The sequence below is a fragment of the Puma concolor genome, chromosome D3 (assembly GCF_028749965.1).
Source record: "Puma concolor isolate L17-30 chromosome D3, mPumCon1.1.hap2, whole genome shotgun sequence".
Classification (NCBI taxonomy): domain Eukaryota; kingdom Metazoa; phylum Chordata; class Mammalia; order Carnivora; family Felidae; genus Puma; species Puma concolor.
In genome coordinates, this window is record NC_141678.1 from 25,044,801 (window position 1) to 25,066,141 (window position 21,341).

The 21,341-nt window shown below is 54.8% G+C and overlaps 2 long non-coding RNA genes across 2 annotated transcripts; one reads left to right on the forward strand and one right to left on the reverse strand.

Annotated features, from left to right (window-relative positions):
* Positions 1-7,109: 7,109 nt before the first annotated feature.
* LOC147575418 (uncharacterized) lies at positions 7,110-8,931 on the reverse strand. Its single transcript, XR_015242373.1, has 3 exons — positions 8,461-8,931; positions 7,845-7,978; positions 7,110-7,284 (listed from the first exon to the last, which is right to left on the reverse strand). It is a non-coding gene; the product is annotated as an uncharacterized LOC147575418 (long non-coding RNA).
* Positions 8,932-18,395: 9,464 nt separating this feature from the next.
* On the forward strand, positions 18,396-20,534 carry LOC147575419 (uncharacterized). The gene is made up of 3 exons (XR_015242709.1): positions 18,396-19,076; positions 19,474-19,710; positions 20,268-20,534. It is a non-coding gene; the product is annotated as an uncharacterized LOC147575419 (long non-coding RNA).
* The last annotated feature ends 807 nt before the right edge of the window (positions 20,535-21,341 follow it).

Sequence of the window (21,341 nt, forward strand, 5' to 3'; positions counted from 1 at the left end):
ACTGCGGGGCAGGGGCCGCGCAATTCCTTCTCACTCCTCTCCCCCAATCCAGGATCCTCCCTCGGCCCTTTGCATGGCGGTGTCTTCTCATCTAAGCTCTCAGCTCAGGGACCTCTTCCTCCAGGCAGTCCCCGCTGACTGTACACTTACCATACTCTCTGCACGGTGCTCAGCTCATTTCCCCCACCCCCCCCCCCCCCTGCAATCTTGACTTACTTAGTGATTGGCTGTCTTCCCCACATGGTAATAGAGAAGGGACTGGGTACCGCCCTGTCCCTGAGGATCAGTGGGTATTTGCTGAGAGGATGGGGGGGATCCGACCAGCGGGCATAAAGCCTGGGAGGTGGGACCATGAGGGCACACGCGAAGAGGTGCCAGAGAGCCACTCTCTGGGCCGCAAACACAGTAGGCACTCAATAATTGCAGGTCACTGGGTGACAGCATGGATTTGCACCTCGTCCTGACCCACCTCAGGCAGAAGGAGGGGCCAACTAGGGCTCAGCCTCCTGGCACAAGCCTCCTCTGTCCAGGCCGCGAGTTATGGGGGCGGCTCAGCTGGGCTCCCCAGGGGAGGAGCCCTCGGACCCTTGCTGGAGGCACCAAGGGGCCTTGATGAGAACCCACGTCTTTATTTGCTATTTCCCAAAGGCCTCCTCGCTGCACCCAGAGAACAAGCGGTCCCAACGCGGGGGTGTAGAAGGGTGTCCCCAGGCTACCAACGTTGACCGCAAAAACTTTCACTGAGTTTTAGAAGCAAGGAGGATCAGAGTGTCTGACAGAGGTGGGTTCAAGTCCTGTGAAACCTTGGGCACATCACGCAACACTCAGCCTCAGTTTCCCCATCTGTAGAGTGGGGATGCTAGAGGTGCATACCTCACTGGGCTAGGGTGGGGATTTTTTTTTTCCAACGTTTATTTATTTTTGGGACAGAGAGAGACAGAGCATGAACGGGGGAGGGGCAGAGAGAGAGGGAGACACAGAATCGGAAACAGGCTCCAGGCTCTGAGCCATCAGCCCAGAGCCTGACGCGGGGCTCGAACTCACGGACCGTGAGATCATGACCTGGCTGAAGTCGGACGCTTAACCGACTGCGCCACCCAGGCGCCCCTAGGGTGGGGATTTAAGGTGATGTGTGGGAGGCTCCTGGTACCAGGAGACCCCTTTCCCCAGGACCTGGGGGTGCCCTGACTTGTTCTGTGTCAGCCTTGCCGAGGACAGGAGGCGAGAGCCTCGGCTACCCTTGGGTTCAGCTTTCTGTGCCGAGCCTCGTGACTCCTGTGAGGACAGCTGGCCCTTGGCTGGGCACAAAGTTCTCCTTTTGGTCTCTTGACCGGTGTGGTATGAGGTCAGCGAGTGTTAGCCTGGCAGGGACCGCTCCGTAGGGTCGGGGGAGGACAAGGGAGGAAGGTGGCTGTGAGCGGACCATGACCCACGGTCTGTGCTTCTAATTGTTGCTTTCTCCCCCCACCCTAGGCCGAGGTCCGCACTGCTCTGGCCTCCCAGGCTGCTGTGAGGGGCAGCCACTTGCTTCTCCTGACCTGTGCGCCTTCCGTGTGGAGCTCTACACGCCTAGCTCCCCACAAGCCTGGGAGGCTGAAACGATGATCCCATTCTCCAGCTGAGGAAACTGAGGCCCAGGAGTTTAAAGTGCATGGACCAAAGGGACTGTCGGTACTGGGTGCTGGCGGACTGTGAGGGCATGAGACCCCAGAGTCCACCCCGGAGGATCTCCCTGTCTGATGGGGGAGTGTCATCCCCAGAATGACAGATGAGGATCTGAGTCAGGCTCAACACTGACGAGCTTCCCAGAGAAGGGGACATTTTAGCTGGGTATGGAGCATGGATTTGCCAGGGACAGAAAGAGGGGAACGGTGTTCCACACGGCCAGGCCAGCAGGTGCAAAGGTACAGAGGATGGAGAGGAACCGTGGGCTGGTTTGGTGAGGCTGGAATTAGGAAGCAAAGGTGGAATGTGGAAGGAGGAGAGGCTGGCCAGATCAGCAGGCACCAAGCCACGAGAAGCCCTGGAGGGCAGGCCCAGGTGTGCGGCAGATAGAAGTCTGATGGAGGAATCAGCAGCCACGCCACTGACTCACTGCTGCATGAGATCATCCCAGAATGAGTGCGCCGACCTGCACCGGCTTGGACAGCTTCAACTCCTTCCCAGCTCTGTGGGTGAATCTAATTCCCAGTGAGGAGGAAGCCCAGACAACTCACGCCATCGACCCCGGGGGCACCCAGCTGGGAGAAGAACAGGGGCCCCTGCGATTCCCAAGTCATTACTCACCAGCAGATGGCTGGGGATCCTTCCCCAGAAGGCCTTTAAAGTGGGATCGCCCTCTCCTTCTGGCCAACCAAGCTTCATCGTGGCGCATACTGAGAAGGCTTGGTCAATGGCAAGGAGCACCATTGTTAGGAGGTGAAGTCCAGTGTCAAACTGACCCAAAGAAAGATGAGGTGTTTGCTGGAATGAGCCAGAACTCCCCCTGGAAGTATGTAAGAGAACTGGGACAGGGTGGGGCGCAGTCCACGCAAATGGCGACCAGATACGAGGAGAGACGGCCATGGATTCTTTGTTATGCCGTGTTGTGGTTCTCACCGCCATCCCTGACTTGTTTAGTGTCGTGTCTAGTGATTTAATCGTTTTGACAGGGTGGCCAAGGATTCTAATTTTTGAGAATGTGCCAGGAACATTCAAGAGTTGGGAGCAGCTGCCCATAGGAAGGGGAGGCAGGGTTTTTTTGGGGGGGAAAGCCCAGATGTCTGCGAATGCCAAGGCGAGGAAACACCTGTTTCGAGCTCCTCTGAGGGTGGGTTCCGATTTTGCTCAAAACTTTCCCTGGGCTTCTTTTGGTCTTTATTTACTATTATTTTGTTTAATGTTTCTTTATTTATTTTGAGAGAGAGAGAGAGAGAGAGAGAGCGTGAGTGGAGGAAGGACAGAGAGGGAGACACAGAATCAGAAGCAGGCTCCAGGCTCTGAGCTGTCAGCACAGAGCCCGACGCGGGGCTCGAACTCACGAACCACGAGATCATGACCTGAGCCGAAGCCGGACGCTCAATGGACTGAACCACCCAGGGGTCCCGACACCCTCCTTACTCTTTCTGCCCATTTCATTTTATGCCGGATCCTCAGAGCCTAGCACGGTGCCTGGCACGCAGTAGGTGTTCATCCGACGTATACCGAGGGGATGAGTGCATTTTTGCAGGTCCCAGGGAGTGCTTTAACCACACGTCTTGACCTGTCGCAGCCGCCCTGCCGGAGGGCCGAGACAAGTCGGGCCAGGCCCTGCCCAGGATGCATGGCTGGGGGGGCGGGGGGGGGGGGTGTGCAGTGTGTTCGTTCATTTCTTCCAGTCGAACCACTCTGGTTGTCTGCGTGGACCTTCTGGGGCAAGTCTGGCCCTGGATCCAGAACTCAGTGTCCCTGTCTTCATCTATTTGTTCAGCGATTTGGAGAAGGGTGTCTTCATAACCCCCCTCCCTGGAGCCCTCCAAACGCCACCCAGGGGGAGCTTGCGAGCAGGATGGAGAAGCTTCTTTCCAGGACCATCCATGCCGATGGGGCACAGAGCGAGGGTGCCTCATTCTGACTTAGGGCCTGGGATATGGGGCTGGGGGAGGAAGGGGTTGCCCTGTCCTGCTGCCCCAGCCCCTTGGCTCCGCCTCCCCATCTCTTTTTCTCTCCTTCTAGAGGCTTCCTGGAATCTTCTTAGCATGTTCAGATTCCAGCTGTGGCCAGCTGCTGGGCCTGGGACCCATCATGGGACAAGGGTGTGGGAGGAGCTCCCAGGCCTCTCAGGCTTGCAGCCAAGGAGGGGAGGCTGTACAAGTGAGCAAGCATTGGGCGCTTACTGTGTGCCAGACATTAGGGAATGGAGAGGAACCGGCAGGGTTCCTGCCAAGGAACCCGTTTGAGAGCCAAGGCACCCAAATTAGTAAGTGTCAGAGGAAGTGGGCCAAGGGGCTCCAATGCGTTGTCTACGAAAAGGCAAGAAAGGAAGACCTAAAGAGGTCCTGCTTGAGATGTGTCTGGAAAAGATAAACTGCTTTCTTCTTTTTAATTGTTTTAACGTTTATTTATTTTTGAGAGAGACAGACCGCGAGTGGGGGAGGGGCCGAGAGAGGGGGAGACGCAGAACCCGAAGCAGGCTCTGGGCTCTGAGCTGTCAGCACAGAGCCGGACGCGGGGCTCGAACTCACGAACCGCGAGATCATGATCTGAGCTGAAGTCGGACGCCTAACCGACTGGGCCACCCAGGTGCCCCAATTTTTTTTAACGTTTATTTGTTTTTGAGACAGAGAGAGACAGAGCATGAACGGGGGAGGGGCAGAGAGAGAGGGAGACAGAATCGGAAGCAGGCTCCAGGCTCCGAGCTGTCAGCACAGAGCCCGACACGGGGCTTGAACTCACAAACCGCGAGATCGTGACCTGAGCCGAAGTCGACCGCTTAACCGACTGAGCCACCCAGGCGCCCCCCCCCCCTTTCTTAACGAGGACCTTCACGATGGCATCGGACCCACGCTGATAATCCAAGATAATCTTCCCATCTCAGGATCTTTAGCAGAATCACACCTGCAAACTCTCTATTGCCAGGTAAGGTCACATATTCACAGGGTCTGGAGTGAGGGTTTGGGCATCCTTGGGGGGGGGGCGCGGATCATTACCACAGATACCCACAGTCTCTGCTCTAGGCGGGCGCAGGGAGACTTCCTGAAGGCAAAGGTGTTTAGCCTGAATCTGAAGACCGGAAAGAGGTTTCCCTGCGCGGGGACATGTGACCAGGCAATGGGTTGTGCCCCTGTGCAGGCGGCCTGGGCTGTGTGGTCATAGGCCTGGCACGAGGCCAGTGTGAGTGGAATAGGGTGAGTAGAAGAAGGCGGACAGGAGGGACACAGTGGGTGATCGCAGGGGCCGGGCCAGTGGGGACCAGGTCACCCAGGAACTTGTAGTTTATTCTGAGCGACAGGGAACCCACTGGGACGTTTCAGGAGGGGGAGGAATCCGATTTGCGTGCTGGGAAGAAGACTCTGGCTGCTGGTTGGTGGATGGGCTGGAGGATGGTGGGCAGAAGAGCTGAGAAAATATGCTCTCAGAGCAAGGCATGAAGTGTGTTGGGGACGGAGGAGGGGCTGGGGAAGGAGGAAGGGGGTGGGGCTTGAGGGATCTTTGAGGGGTAGAGACAAGGAGATTGGTAATCGACTGATGCCAGGAGCAAAATTAAAGGGATTCTGGGGGAGGCAATTTAGGGCCACAGACCCCAGTGATGGATTTCACATGAAGTAGCCGATCACTACATATGAGAACATCCTTGGAAAATGGGAAGGATCCCAACTCGGTCCTAGGAAGCATTACCAAGGCCAGTGACCGTGACCAGAGCTGGGGGGGAGGGGTGGGGTGGGGGAACAATCTTGGAGGTGGGGGGAGTGGGGCCACAAAAGCTTTTTTCCCTCTCTTTTTTCCCATCTTCCTCCTGTCTCCCTCCAAGTCCCTCCCTTCTTGTATTTCTGTGCAGCTTAAATATCTTGTATTTTATTTATTTATTTAAAAATGTTCCTTTATTTTGAGAGAGAGAGAGAGAGAGAGCGAGCAGGGGAGAGCCCGGGAGAGAGAGAGAGAATTCCAAGCAGGTTCCTTGCTGTCCGCGCAGAGCCTGACGTGGGGCTCGATCTCACGAACCGTGAGATCAGGACCTGAGCCAGAATCAAGAGTTGGACACTCAACCGACCGAGCCACCCAGACGCCCCAAATATCTCATATTTTAAAGCAGAAAGAAGAAAGCAGTGTGAGCTCCTTCTAAGAAATTCAACCTGCCTCCAATGTGTATTAAGTAAAAAGCCACAGTCTTGCCCCACACTATCCCTTCACGGCTAACTCTTCAAGGGAAATCTGTTCCTCTGGTGTCTTGCCAGACATTTGTGTAGTGGTTTGTTAATCTGGGGTTGCAAACTCATCTTTGGCGTGACCAGTATTTACGGGAATCCTGGATGCTATGCTTGCGGGTGTGTCTGGTACCTTCCAGAAAGATTTAGCATTTGCTTCTGCCTGGTTCGCCACGACATCATCCTTCCTGGTCTCAGTTTGGAGCTTCCTTTCCATGTGGGGGATACAGCTTTAAACTCCAAAGTGGTGTCATTGTAGGCCCACGGTGACAAATTCTTAAGGGAAATTTTTTGTCCTCACCGAGTCTAAGCCAAGCCAGACAAAACTCTGTGTTTCTTTTCTTTTCTTTAAAAAATTAAAAAAAAATGTTTCTTTATTTATTTAGAGAGAGACAGAGAGCGAGTGGGGGAGGAACAGAGAGAGAGGGAGACCCAGAATCCAAAGCAGGCTCCAGGCTCTGAGCTGTCAGCACAGAGCCCGACATGGGGCTCGAACTCACAAACCGCGAGATCATGACCTGAGCCGAAGTCTGATGCTTAACTGACTGAGCCACTCAGGCGCCCCAAAAATCCATGTTTCTGCCCTTCACTTGTGTGTGCGGTTTTTTTTCCCCTACTTCCATTATTTCATCAAGTCTCTTGCCCTTTGGGGGCCCTGGTTTTAGGTAGGAGGTCTTGCTCCCAATAGTTTATGTTTTGAAAGCTATAGGCTTTGCTTCCCGCCTCTACATGGCTGTTAACACTTGATCCCCTTGATTTCCAGCAACCTCCCGCACGCCCTGCACCTCCCAGTCTCCCCATTTCGAAGAAATGGAAATCTCCTGTCAGCCACGATGCTCCTTTGTGTCTGGGGAGGCTGTGTACCTTCATGGTTAGCGGTGGCTTTCCGACTTCCCGGGTGTGAATCCCAGCCCCGCCCCTCACTAAGGACGTGACCCTGGGCCACGCGTTGCTGAACTTCTCTGAGCTTCTGTTTCCTCCTCTATAAGGTAACAGCTCTTACATCATAGGATTCTGGCAGGGGTTGAGTGAGGCCATGAATGGGATCCCCCGAAATAGAGTATTTTACGCTCTCAAAACATGCTGGCGGTGACGGTAACCGTCCTTTTGTTTTGGAATGGGAGAACAGGAGGCGCATTGTCCCGCAGGCAGCTTTTTCTTCTGGATTGTTCTGTGGCAGCCCAAATGGCTCCAGGGCGTTCTTTTTAACGACTGCATAGTACTCCCTTACACCTATGCACCTGTTTATTTAACACAGGGCCCTGACGCCGAACATTTTAGATGTTTCCAATATTTCGCTTTGACAACACTGAGCCGAATCACGAGTAGTATTCTCGCCCTTCCGTCTTCACCATTCGCTTGTTCCCGTTGACCTCCTGATCAAGTCCACGGAGCGGGAAGGCTGGGTGAAAGTTAAAGCCTTTTTCAGAGACGGTTTCCCTCCCTCCTCATTTCTCTGCCCCCCTTCGCTGACCGAGACTCAGGGGATGCCAATGCTGGGAGGCGATGCCCAACGCTGGCCGTGAAAGTTGCGCGCACGGAACCCTTCCCCCTCTCTCCTGTCTGATTTTTTTCTGCGGTGAAAGATATCTTGATTAGACAGTAATTAAGAGTGTTTTGGACAGCATGAGGCACTCACAGCCTCCCAGGTGCTTAATAAGCGCCAAGGCCGCCAAGAGAAAAATTTATTTAGCATCGTAACAGGCTCTGTGGATGCCAGGGTCGCCGTTAGCCATGGCACCGTAACACCGGTGGATGGAAACAGGGCCAGGGCTTTAACGCCTGTGGAAGAGGCAGCAGCTGAGGCGGCCGTGTGGATGAGGCAAACACACTAGGAGGGAAGCTGGACAGCTCTGGGTTCTAAGCCAGCCTCTGCCACTTAGTTCTGTGACTGCGGCCAAGTTAGGGGCCTCCCGTGAACCTCTGCGTCCTCGCTTGTAAATCTGGGCTTGTCACACCCACCTGTGTGGGTTCTGGAAGGCCAGGGAGCACAGCGGTTTCGGATGTGGACTCCGGCTTCTCACCTGGCTACTTGCACTTCCCTGCTGATGACTCTGGGCAGCTCTTTGAACGTTTTTGAGTCTCAGTTCCCTCATCTATAATGTGGGAATACCAATAATCCTATGAGCCTAGCTTATAACTTAATAGAATTGTGGTTAAGATAAAGGAGGAAATAGTGCTTGGCCCCAACTAAATGCTCAAAAAAATTAGTGGCTTGCGGGGAGCCTGGCTGGCTCTGTCGGTAGGACACCCGACTCTTGGGGACCGGGCCGTGGGTTCGAGCCGCACACTGGGTGCAGAGATGACCCCCCCTCCCCCCAAAATGAGCGGCTTGCGTTATTGGTTCTAGAAGTTTGCTGAGTGTTAAAGCAGATGATGCATATACGACATTTGTATATATGTAGTCATTAAGGAGATGCTGGCTGCATTGACATTGAAAATGGGGGCTTCTGTGGTCTGGCACAATAAAACTTTATTTCTCATTACATCACACCGCTGCTGGCATTCCCGGTTGGGTGGCCCCCCTCTATGCAGTGATTCTGGTACCTAGGCTCCTTCCTTCCGTCTGTGGTCCTACCTTCTTCAGCATGTGGCTGGGCGTCCCGTCCGTTCGGCTGGCAGATGGGGAAACAAGGGATGAGTAAATACAGGCACTTGTTAACCATACGGGTCCTGAAGTGATGCACACCGCTTCCTCCCATAGTGCATGGGCCAGAGCGAGTCACGTGACCCGACCCGGATGCCAGGGGTGCTGGGAAATGTAGTCTTCGCCTGATCAACCTCTTCCCGGCGACAATTCTATGGTAACGGGAAGAAAGGAAGAATCTAGGGTAGTCACCTCTACTTAGCTCAGAACTCTCATTTCCGGAGAATGGCCTGGAAATGGCCCCGGAGTAGGAAAATCCTGTCCCAAATCATCCAATGGTGAGCCCAGGCTCGTACTGGTGCTGGAATCATCATCCTCCTCCAGACAGACACAGATGACCTGTGTGCCAACACCCCGCGAAAGAGCCCTGATGGAGCCTTGTCATTGTTACCATCACCCGTGTCATAGAGGAAGACACTAAGGCACAGCAGGGCAACATACTTGCCCAGCAGGGCAGGGGCAGGCCCAGGACTTGAACTCAGATCTTGAGCTAAGTACAGTCATCTTGGAGGCCAAGGTCAAGGCAGAGGGTCCCACATTCGGGGGTGGAGATCAGGTCCCCCCACCTCCTGCCCAGCAGATTTCAGACACCAAGACATGCTGGACAAGGCCTGGTGCCCTACAGAGCTGAATAAACAAGCCAGTGGAAGAATAAAGAGGAGCGGCTGTTCTTTCTAGAACTGCTAGTTTGTTCTTTGAGCCGGTTAAACATGCCCCGGCCACCTCAATGACCCTCTTCATTGGCCCTGTAAGCCCTTGGGTGGCCGTCATGGGCATTTTTGTATACCTAACACTTAACACAGAGCCAGACACATCAAGGGGCTCTGCATCTATTTGCTGAAGAAAAGAAAAGAAAGCCTCTGGGAACATCTGCCTACATTACAACTAATTTCACATTTACGCGTGTCCTTGTAGACTGGGGAGGTGAAACAGGGCCCCGCCTAAGTACCAGGCCCTTCTCTGAATCCTCACAGAGCCCCAGGGAGCAAGTTGCATGGGTATTTCCCCTCGGCAGATGGGGAGAACGAGGTGCCCCCCTGCCGCTCCTCATCGGTCAGGCCAGCCAGGGTCCCTGTCCCTTGCCCCCTGTGCGGCCTGCTGCACGGTCTGGCTCGGCCAGGTGCCACAGGGCCAGCGGCAGAGGGGGAGTGGGCCAGCCAGCTGGCAGAGACCACATGACCGCAGGGAGAACCTTCCTCGCTTGGGTAGCCCGAGCTTCCTTGGCCCTTGTCCCGAGTCACAAGGAGCTGAAAAGAGACCTTTTGGGCGTCTATAATTAGGCCTTGTCTGGCGTCAGGGGTGATGGATTTTCTGTCTTGGCTTAATGTTGGCGGAGTACTCACTACGAGGCGGGCATCGCGCTAAGCCCTTTACACCCCCGCTTTGACCCTCACTGTAAGCCCCCGGCAGGTGCGTGAGCCTCTCCAGTTTTCAGTGAGGAAATTGAGGCCCAGGAGGGGCCTTGCCTGAGATCACTCCGCTGAGAATGGATTGAAACAGGATTTGAACCCAGACCCTCGCACCAGGCGCTGTCATTGAATGACAGAGCGGGCAGGAGACAGGCACGCAGAGGGCTGTGGGGCACTGTCTGCTCTCGCGGGCTTTTCCCTCTGCCTGGAATGCCCCCTGCCCAGACCTGCATTGTGTCTGGCTCTTTCCTCTCCGTAGGGTTTCTGGGTGCTTGCCACCTCCTCCAGGGAGCCCTCCCTGACAACACCTCCTCCCAATCTGTCCAGTTATTTTTTCCTTAACTGATCGCCAAGTGAAATGGTCTTTACTTAGTTATTGAGCATCTAACCAGACATGAAGTCCATAAGAGTGGACCGCGTTTCTCTTCCCCCCCTCTGCCTTCAGCAACCCAGACTGTCACGTAGTAGTCCTATAAATAGCTGTCAAGTGAGTCACTGGGACTGAGGGCTCCTCTGGGAAAGAGGCCACCAGGATGGATGATGGGCAGGTGCATCGGGCTACCCGTGGGCCCAGAGTGGAGCCTCCTTCAGCTGTGGGGTGACAGGGGGCAGGATCCTGCGGGTGGGAGTCTGGGCCATTGGGATGGGATGCCGAGGGCAGCCAGGGCCAGCTCTGGGACAGCCTCTCTCTGCCCAGCTCACTCCGGGGACATCGTACACTGATAGCTCCTCAAGACTGAGCCCTGGGTATCCTAACGCGGGGGCAGGCTGCGGGGACCTGGAGGTGGGGCGGCTGGAATACAAGCAATGGGGTAGGACCTGGGGGGGTAAGGAAAGAGAGGTGCCTTAGCCAGTCTGCCCCCTTTCCCAAAGCCTGGTGTCGCCATCTGTAAAGACCGTTGGAGGAATGAATGAAGGGGTGGTCATAGGCCGACTCCAAAGTCCTTGTTCTTTAACCAACACCAGATGCTGAGCACTCATTGCTTTAAAGTGCTTTTCAAGCACGAATGTATGTTATTTTCCCAACAACCTGCAAATGGGGTCCCATCCTTCACCCCATGTTTAACCAAGAGGGAAACTGAGGCACAGAGCGGGGAAGCGACTTCCCCAGAGTCACACAGCTAACACGAGGATCTGCACCTCGCCTTCTGGCCCTAGAGCGTGTGCCTTTGCCTCTCCGCTCTGCCGCTCGCTTTGGGCTAAAACACTCCAGCGCCAAGAGGCAGCGGTTTGAGCTGGAGTGTTTCCACAGGTGAGTTCTTACTCGGAAACCCAACGTGCAAACTATAGAAGATGGGAGGAGCCCCGGCCAAAGTGGGAATTAGAGCCTCAGAAACTTCCAGGCTCAGCCCCAGTCCCACCCCACCCCCCCGCACCCCACCCCCTCGCCCGCCAGGGTTCCGTTCCAAGTCCTGCCCCGTATCGGCTTCTCTCAAGGATTCTCACGTCCTTAAAAGCCACAAACACGCAGATTGGACCTTTCAGACGCTCTCGTTGTTAAATTTTTTTCTCAGCCCCCAGAACCCTTCCGAATACTACAGGTCTGGTGAAGGGGGTTGCGCACGGGAGGCCCCCAGGCATCTTCCCCAGCTGGGAGGCCTCCGAAACCCCAGTGGGGTCCCATGCGATAAGACTGCTCAGGAATCCTAAAGGATTCTGACGTTCCAAGACATTCTATCTCCCTAGGACAGTCTCACATTCTAAAGATTTTTTGAAAATTGAGAGACAATTTGTAGGCGCTAAAATGCACAAATATCACGTTACCCCGTAGAACCATCCCCCGAACCAAGATACGAAATGTTTCCAGCCCTTACACCTGTACGTGCCCTTTCTAGAGTTCTACCACGAATATTTCTTCTTTGTTTTTTAGTATTTATCTATTTTTGAGAAAGAGACAGACTGCGAGCCAAGGAGGGGCAGAGAGAGAGAGAGAGAGAGAGAGAGAATCCGAAGCAGCCTCCAGGCTCCGAGCTGTCAGCACAGAGCCCGACGTGGGGTTCGAACTCACGGACCACGAGATCACGACCTGAGCCAAAGTCGGAAGCTTCGCTGCCTGAGCCACCCAGGCGCCCCCGACACTGATACTTCCAACCTTCTGAGACCCTTATGTTTTCTGATGAAGCCACTCAAGCAACAGTTGGATTATGGCCTGTGGGCCAAATTCGACCCGATGCCTGTTTCTGTAAATCAGGTTTTAGTGGAACACACATTTGTTTTTTGTTTTTTTTTTTAAAAAAAATTTTTTTTTTCAACGTTTATTTATTTTTGGGACAGAGAGAGACAGAGCATGAACGGGGGAGGGGCAGAGAGAGAGGGAGACACAGAATTGGAAACAGGCTCCAGGCTCCGAGCCATCAGCCCAGAGCCTGACGCGGGGCTCGAACTCCCGGACCGCGAGATCGGGACCTGGCTGAAGTCGGACGCTTAACCGACTGCGCCACCCAGGCGCCCCTCACACATTTGTTTACATCCTGTCCCTGGCTGCTGCTTCCTTTTTTCTAAAGCAGAACTTTCTTTGCTGACAGAATGCGCTAGGCCTCTGCTACCCGATATGGTAGCCACGGGCCGCACGTGGCTTATTGAGCGCTTGAAGTGTGGCTTGTTTGACAGAGGAACCCAATTTTTAATTTTAGCTAATGACAATTACTTTACGTTTAAATAGCCTCATGTGGTCCCAGTGCTACAGGGTTTGTTCCAACACAGGGATACTGGAGATTCCGGAGAGAGACTAACGCTCTGAGAAGGGACACAAATGTGTCCCCAGGTTGAGGCTCCCAGAAATGGCCCCACAAACTCAGGCCAGCAGCTTCGGGGTTAATTAAGAAGCAGCTTGGTGTTTTCTCCAAAGATGTTGTTTGTATTGATAGATTTTTGGATGATGCTCTAGCATTAAAAGAGAGAGAGAGAGAGAGAGAGAGAGAGAGAAAGAAAGAAAAAAAAAGAAAAAGAGAAAAATCAATGCTTGGCTGATTGTACCAGGAAGGGCAGTCGATTGGTGAAAAAGCTGGAGCCACGTATTGGGAAATAGATTTTTCTGCCCTCCAGACATTAGCTTGAAATTCTTTGAAATGAGGGACCACAATCTGTGTCAGAAATGAAAGATTAAAGAAGTTAATATGCTGGGCCTCCCCTCCTCCTTTTTAATTTCCACGTCCCGGGTGCCCTTGGCCTCCTGAGGAAGGCGCAACGGGCCCCTGCCACTCTCCCCCCCCCTTCCTGCCCTCCCCCTGCAGCCCCCTTCCCCCATCCCTCGGCTCCTGGGGCTGGGTGCAGACAGGAGGGAGAGGTTGGCTGGCTTTTGTTCCTATGGCTGGTGGTGATGGGGGGCTCGGGACCTCCAGATCTGGCGACCTTTTCCCTGGGGGTGCTTTTCCTGGGGCTGGTGGCCAGGCCCTTGTCCCAACGCCGGCTCGTCCCAGACCCGCGGGGTCTCTGGGGCAAGCTGTGGGGGCGGCCCGTGCTGAGGACCCCGCTCCCTCCAGCCCCCCAGATTCACGCCTTACTTGCGTGCGTGATATGAAATCCCAATGTGTGACTATCAAGCAATAAGCTCTTATGATATAAAGAGGTGAGGATGTTATCCCCAGAAAGCTAAACTGTATTATTAAATCCTCAAGTAGGCTGTGTTTACACCAAGTCATTGATAGCCTTTTTTCCAGAATTTTGTACCCGTCCACTTAGCTGACTCTTTGCCTTCACAGCTGAACATACGGCCGGCTGACTTTCGATCCAATAACGGCTGATCGGGGTGAAAGATCTGGGGGAGGGCGGCCGTTGGACATTTTCTCCGGCGGACAATTCTACCTTGCGATCCAGAGACGGGAAGCGTGGAGGCCGGCTGTCACCCGCAGCCACTGACCCTCCTCCGCGTTGGGCTCTCCCCATTTGGGGGGGGGTCCCCCGTCTCAGGGAGGCTGCTGCAGCATCGGGTTGGGGGGGAACGACAGGGCCGTGAGCGCTGGCATGGGCCGGATCTCCTGGGGTCGGGCCGGCTCTGGGCACCCACCAGGAGAAGGGCCTGTCCGGGGGAATGTCCCCACTGCAGGTGCCCCCAGCGCAAACTGAGGGTGCGCGCGCGTGCGGGGTCAGAGAGGGTGATCCAGACCTGACCTCTCGGCTCCACGGGCTGGGTCAAGTCTCTCGGGGCACCCTGGTAGTCCTGACACCTTCCTCCAGGCGGGTTTCCTTCCGTTGGTGCCATTCCTGAGTGATGTCGGGGCCCAATTGATGTCTATTGAAATTCTCCAGCTCCATCCTTCTTGCTCACTGCCAGTTTCCAAGAACTCAGCGAAGGGCAGGGACGGGAACCGGATATTGGGTGAATGCATGGAGTCCCTGGGAAGGATGAAAAGGGTAATGCTAGCGAGCACTTACTTAGCGCTTACGGTATGCTAGGCGCGCCCTGAGCACTTCCCAGTTACTAACCCCGGGAGAAAGGAAGCAGCCCGAGAAAGGCACTCAGCAAATATTTCCTTATGCCTATGGAGGTAAGCTAAACTCCCTGGAGAGCTGCCCTCCTATTCCCCCCGGGCGAGGCGAGGCGAGGCGAGGCGAGGTGGGCTGTATCCCAGGCGGAGCCAGACTCAAGTCTCCCTTGCCCTGCAGGGGTGAGGGTTGCTCCGTGCAGGCACCTCTCAGCAAAGCCCAGATCTCTGGGTTGCTGAAACCTGGATCCAGCACCCTCCCTGCTCTGGCTGTCTGTTCCTTGGGCTACGCATTTGGGCCCCGGCATGAATGTCCATCATTCCAGCCGTGCGGTTATAACGGGACAGGTAGCGACTGGCCAGCAGGACTCGGACTCTTATAAGGGATCTTGAATTGCGAGATACGTAAAAGATCGTTTTATTCTTTCTTCTTTTTTTTAATGTTTATTTTTGAGAAACAGAGAGAGAGAGAGAGACAGAGCACAAGTGGGGGAGGGGCAGAAAGTGCGAGAGGGAGACACAGAATCCGAAGCAGGCTCTAGGCTCTGAGCCGTCAGCACAGAGCCCGACGCAGGGCTCGAACTCACGAACCGTGAGATCATGACCTGAGCTGAAGACGAGCTGACTGAGCCGCGCAGGTGCCCCAAAAAGTCGTTGTTTTCATTCATTCATTCATTCATTCATTCACCCCTGTGGCTGAGACCGCCACCTGCTCATCCAACCCATTTCCCTTCCTTCCAAGGCAAATAGACCGTATTTCCAGCCTCCTTGGCTCTTCAGTGCGCCCATGTGACTGAATCCTGACTAACAGAATGTGGGCAGCAGCCACATAAGCCACGTTTAGGCCTGGCTCACAACCCCTCCCCCCAACCCCCAAATCTCTTGCTCTCTCCCTTTTTCCATCTACCAGCTGAATGTGAGAGTCTCTGGGATCCTAGGGGAGGAGAGAGGCAGAAAATGGAAGGAGCCTGGGTCCTTGGAGGGCTGTCTACCCACTGAGAACACCATCATTGTGTCAAGCCGCTGAATTGGGGGCTTGCCTGTTCTAGCATCTAATGTTATCCTAAAACACACACCTCAGTCTGCAAACACTTACTGAGTATCTACGGTGCGCCAGGCCCCGGGCCAAGCTCTGAGATGTAGCAGGGAACAAGCTTGCATTCGACTTGGAGAGACAGGGGACAAAGCAATACGATTATTACAGACGGTGGCAAGTACAACAGATAAAAATAGAACAGGAAAATGGTGCAGAGAGGCGCGGAGAGAGGAGAGCAGTTCTTTAACGAGGTAGTTAGGGCAAGCTTCCTTGGGAAGGGACTATAGCATCTGTCCTGAGATCTGGAGGCTGGCCATGCCAAGATCTGCAGGAAGGGCATTCTGGGCAGCGAAAGCAGCATGAGGAAAGCCCTGTGCGGGGAGAGAAAGGAAGCTGGATGGAGGGAAGTGAGAATGGGGAGGAGATAGTTTGGAGGGGAAGGTGGGAGCCAGATCGGCAGAAGCCAGAGAGCACAGAAAGAAATTCAGATGCCACCCAGGAGTATTTTAAATGCTCTTACAAGGAGCGCCCGGGTGGCTCAGTCGGTTAAGCGCTGACTTTGGCTCGGGTCGTGATCTCATGGTTCTTGAGCTCGAGCCCCGCATCGGGCTCTCTCTGTTCCCTCTCTCTCTCTGCCCCTTCCCTGCTCATGGTCTCTCTCTCTCTCTCTCTCTCTCAAAAATAAATAAGCATTAAGGATTTTGTTAATTAAAAGAGTTAAAAAAAAATAAATAAATAAAAGTTCCCTTACAAGCCAAGCGTTGCGTCAAACCCCGACCATAAAATGATGAGCAAAAAAATAGACGCCACCCAATTCTCCTGGTGCTCAGATTCTAGGTCACCGACCGCCTGTCTGCTGCTTGAATCCTCTCGCAAGGGTCTCCCTGCCAAGCTGCCTTTGCTTGTCTGCCTCCAGTGACAGGGAGCTCACCATCTAACAAGGCAGGCCTTTGCATCTCTGTATAGTTCTGATGGTTCAGTGCCCTTCCTGAAAGTGCCTTCTGGGGGCTTTCGCCTCCACTCAGTGCCTCTGGGAGTAAATAGAGGCGTCACCCCCTTCTGTCTTATGGGAGCGGGGCAGCTGCTATGTGCCAGGCATTGGGGACACACAGGAGAATAAAATAGGCCCTCGCTGGCCAACAACTCATGGTCTTTTAGGAGAAGAGATCTTATATGCCGTAATATTAATTTGCAAAGCCAGGTTGCCTAAAGCATGGAGAAGGAAGGAAAAATGGGAACCATTCTCATTTGGATGAACCAAGGAGGGCACTATGGAGGAAGGTTATTTCAGCCGATTGGAGGGCAGAAAGACCCAGATGAGGAGGGGTGGGGTGGGGTCTTCTCACTGGGGGGGAGTTGGTGGGATACGGATTTGGCTCAGGGGGAGTGCCAACTATGTGGGGAGGTCCCAACTGTGTGCTGAGCCCCTGGATCCAGCCATACCTGAAGCGAACTTTTCAGGTCTGTGAGAAAACAAATGGCTGTGGCTTGAGCTACTGTGAGTTGGGCTGCTGTCACTCATGACCAGGAGCTCTGATCACACCAGAGAGCGGAAGGGAGCGAGAGGAGAAATTAGCGTGTATTGAGTCGGGCAGGATGCTTTCTCACTCAAGTTTCCCTTCGGCCCTGCGCACCGGGGAAGCTCTCTAATTTTACAGACAAGGCAGTTGAAACTCAGAGACAGACAGCGTGGAGGGAGCCCAGGCACAGCAGTGGCTCAGCCGAGGTTTGAACCCGGCTCTGTTCTGTAATGCAGACCCCCTCCGTTCCCTGAGCGCGCCCCTCCCGTAGACGGCCCTGCCCGCCGATGCTGCAGCAAGAAGATGGGAGAAGGGGGGTGTCGGGGGTGTGCCCCGAGTCGCAGAAGTGAGCCATGAGGTGGGAGAGAGCCGCTGAGCGCATCTGGATGGGGGAGAGCAGCAGATGGCCCAGAGACGCCACCATGTCGTGGAAGTTTACGGCGGCAGGTTCTCCTCCCTGCTGCGTTTACAGGGATGTCTTCAGGATTTCCTTTTTGATATATGAGAGAGGCTCGTTGGCTGGGGCCCCCTGCGTCAGAGTAAATCACGGCAAACCTGCGGCCAGTGCTTGCGCGGGGCCTGTGCCCCGTGCGTGCTTTGGGATAAATCTTCTGAGCAACGTGCTTCCCCGTGTGACCCCGGGGACCAAACAGCATGAAGAGGTCAAGTACCAAGGGCAAAGAGGAGCTTGTCCTCGGCTCCCGCTCTGGACCACGACACAGAGCGGGGAGACGGTAAGAGGGCATACTGGTTTCTCTGGGCTGCTGTAACAGACAGGTCCCACAAACTAGGGGGCATAAAGCAACCGAGATTTATTCTCTCGCGGTTCCGGAGGCCAGAAGTCTGGAATCGAGTGCCCACGGGGCTCTGCTCCTTCTGAGGGCTCTAGGGGAGAATCCTTCCTTGCTTCTCCCGGCTTCTGGTGGTTGCCAGAAATTCTTGGGGGTCTTTGGCTCGTGGATACATCCCTCCAAACTTGCCCCTGTCGTTACGAGGCAGGCCTTCCCCTGGCATGTCTCTGCCTCTGCACCCAAATCTCCCCTCCATTCTCTTCTAAAGACACCGGCCACTAAATAAGGGCTTACTCTAACCCGCATGAGCTCATCGTAACTTGGGGGCATCTGCGGGGACCCTGTTTCCAGAGGGTCACATGCCTAGGTTCTCAGTGGATATGAATTTTGAGGTGGGGGGGGACACTCTTTGGTTTTTAAAGTTTACTTATTTTTATTTATTTATTTTTTAAAGAGAGAGATAGAGAGCAAGCAAGGGAGCGGCCGAGAGAGAGGGAGACAGAATCCCAAGCGGGCTCTGAGCTATCAGTGCAGAGCCCGATGCGGGGCTTGAACTCACGAACCGTGGGCCGAGGTCAGGAGTCGGATGCTTAACCGACTGAGGCACGCAGGCGTCTCTGCGGGGGGGGGGGGGGCACGCTTTGATCAACCACAGAGGGTGACTGGGCAGTTCCTGTATGAAGGAGGAGCTTGTCTGGAGGTGGGCGGGGCTTCAGAATGTGCACATTCCCCCTTTGGGGGATTTCCTTAAGATAACAAATCTCCTAGAAGCTTCTGCTTAGCCTGACAAACAGTTTGGCCCCTATGGGGTCTATGTAGGCTGAATGAAGGCATTCTTTATAACCCAGCGACTCCACTCCTGGGAACATCCCCAGCAGAAACAAGTCCTGTGATCATCGGAAGACATGCACTAGAATGTTCACAGCAGAATTATTCATCTGGGCTGTAACTGGAAACTACCAAATGCCTGTCTCAGTAAATTGCAAAACCAGCCACAATCCTTTGCAGTCCATCCCATGAAGAAGCAGAGTCAATTTCCTTTCCCCTGGAACCTGGCCTGGTCTTGCAGCTTGTTGTGGCCAATAGGACACGGCAGAAGTGATGCGTGCTGGTTCCAAGACTTCGAGAGGTGTTGCACGCTCCCCTTTGCTCTCCGGGAACTCCGCAGTCACCATGTGAGAAGTCCCGGCTGCCCGGCTGGAGGATGGGTGAGCTTCCCCAGCTGGCGTCTTCCTCGACCAGCCAGCCCCAGCCACACGGATGCAGACACGCGAGCGAGCCCAGCCGGCATCAGCCCAGCTCAGCCCCGCCCAGAAGAACCTCCTAGATGACGCCCGTCCAAATCTACCAGCCGACGCACGTGCTAAGTAAATGGCTGTTGTTTTAAGGCACTCAGCTTTGGGGAGCTTTGTTACCCAGCAATAGCTAATTGATACATCATCAAGAGTAAAACGGTTACGCTGTGGGATGTCATGTACCCGGAAAGCAGCTCATTACAGCAGAGAGCATACAGAAGTAGGTGAACGGGATCTATGGTGAGGTAGGTCAGGATATCCGTTCTCCCCAGCTCCGGGGGCGGGGGGGAAGTGATTAGGAGGGGGTAGGAGAGGGGAATTCTGGGTGCCGGTTATACAGGTACATCTACTCGGTGAACCTTTGTTGAGCTGTAGACCTTACAACGTGTGCTTCTTTGTGCGTGTAGGTTATACTATGGTAGAGATGGGAGAAAAGTGCCAGGTCTCTTGTTTCTTTTTTAATTGCCAGAGAGCCCATGGGATTGCATCTCACGCGGAGGACGGTGTGTAAGGGGAACATCACAAACAGCCAACACGCCCTGGAAAATTCCTTGGGAAGCTGTCATGTGGGGGCCAACTGCTATCTCTCCATAAATCCGGTATGGCCAGTTTTTCCACCCGCGTTGGGACAGATCACTATTTCTCCTGTCAGGCTCCAGACGAAGCAGAGGTTTGTGTGTAGGGGTCACACAGCGAGCCGCAGTAGGTAGGTGTTCACACCCAGGCAGACGCGTGGGACCAGAAGTGAGGGCTCGGCTTGGGGCAGGCACCCTTCAAATCCTGGGGGCCGGGGGATTTGCTCATCTAGCCTCCCGTTGGGGCGGGGGAGGGACGTGTTTAGTTAAGTTGACCTTGACTCATTGTAACTAAGTTCTGATGCGAGGCCAGTGTGTTAAGGACTTAACTCTTGATCGACCGGTTGTTCTTCACCTATAACCCCAACATCTCCTGCTCCAGCTGGGACATCAGTGTTGTGTCACGAAGCCTGCACTGTGGTCCTAACGCGGTCCCAGGCAGGTCACCTAACCTTTCGGGGCCTCGGCGTCCTCATCTATAAATGGTGGGGCGGTAGACTGGGACAAAACGGGTGCCCTCTGCCAGTCTGGGGTTCTAAGTGGCCCTTTGGGAGATAAGAACACCCCAACCTCCAGATCCTAGGGGCTGCCATCGACTTTCTGGGTGACCCTGGGTAGTCCTGGCTTCCCTGCTTTATCTTCTCCATCTGTGCCTTGAGTAGATTGCCCCATGGTTTTCTTTTTGCAGGCGTTGGACAGAGGCAGGGGCTGGGGCTGCGGAAGAGGGCTGTGATCACCAGGTCCGGGGAGGAGGGATTGTCTGGAATAAAGACGGGCGACCACACTCTGCAAGGTGGAACCCCGGGGTGCCGGCAAGGCGCTTATGGCTTGAGGGTGGGGTGAGGGTGCAGCTTCTCCAGCAGGCTGGCTCTCTCCTTAGCCTCGACATTCCTTCCTGAACTTGTAGAGTGTCCCGAACCTGGCTGGAGACTGGATGCTTCCAGGTACCGCAGGTGGGCCGGGGCGGGGGAGGGGGGGGTGGGGGAGCTGAGAAAGAGCGCCGCACAGACTTGCATTCAGTGAATATTCACTGAGCAACTACTAGAGGCTGTGCTTGAGGCAGAGAGTGAGGTAGAGAGAGAGGGGAACAGAGACAGAGAAGAGACTGAAAGACAGAAGAAGAAGAGCAAAACCGAGGCACGTTTCGTCCACTCATTTCACAAGCGTTAACTGAGCACCTACTTTGTGTTAGAGGCAGGCTCGGAGTCGGGGCAGAGAGAAGCCAGCGGACTGAGTTTGGAGCTGGGCAAAACCCGCCCCCTTGGTTAGAGCCGGCTATTGTAGAAACACACACAGACTGAGGTCTTCTGACTGCAAAGCGCCCCCCGCCCCCATCCCTCCCGTGGATGGCTCCTGCCTTTGCCCGCTAACCTCCCACCCCTCATATTCTACCCTGAGGACCTCGCCTGGGGCTGGGTGGGCAGCGCGGGGGTCCCCGGGCCTGGTTGCTCACCAGAAGTGTCTGGGGGACCCTCAAAGAAACCATAGCGTCCCGGGACCCCAGCGTTCGCCATCGGGCCGCGGGGTTGTGGCCCAGGGCCTGGGAATCTGCAGGTTAGCAGCTGTTCCCGCTGGGGCTCAGCGGGCGTGGGAGCCCAGGTGGTGGACACGTGTCCCCGGGGGGCCTCCCCTGGGGCTCCCGCTGCTGTCACAGCCACACACGTCCTTCTGCAAACACACACGGCCCATGATTGATTCTCTGCCGTTCCCCTCCCAGCCCAGCGGGTCTGATTGAATGGCCGACGTGCTGCCCAAACACCCT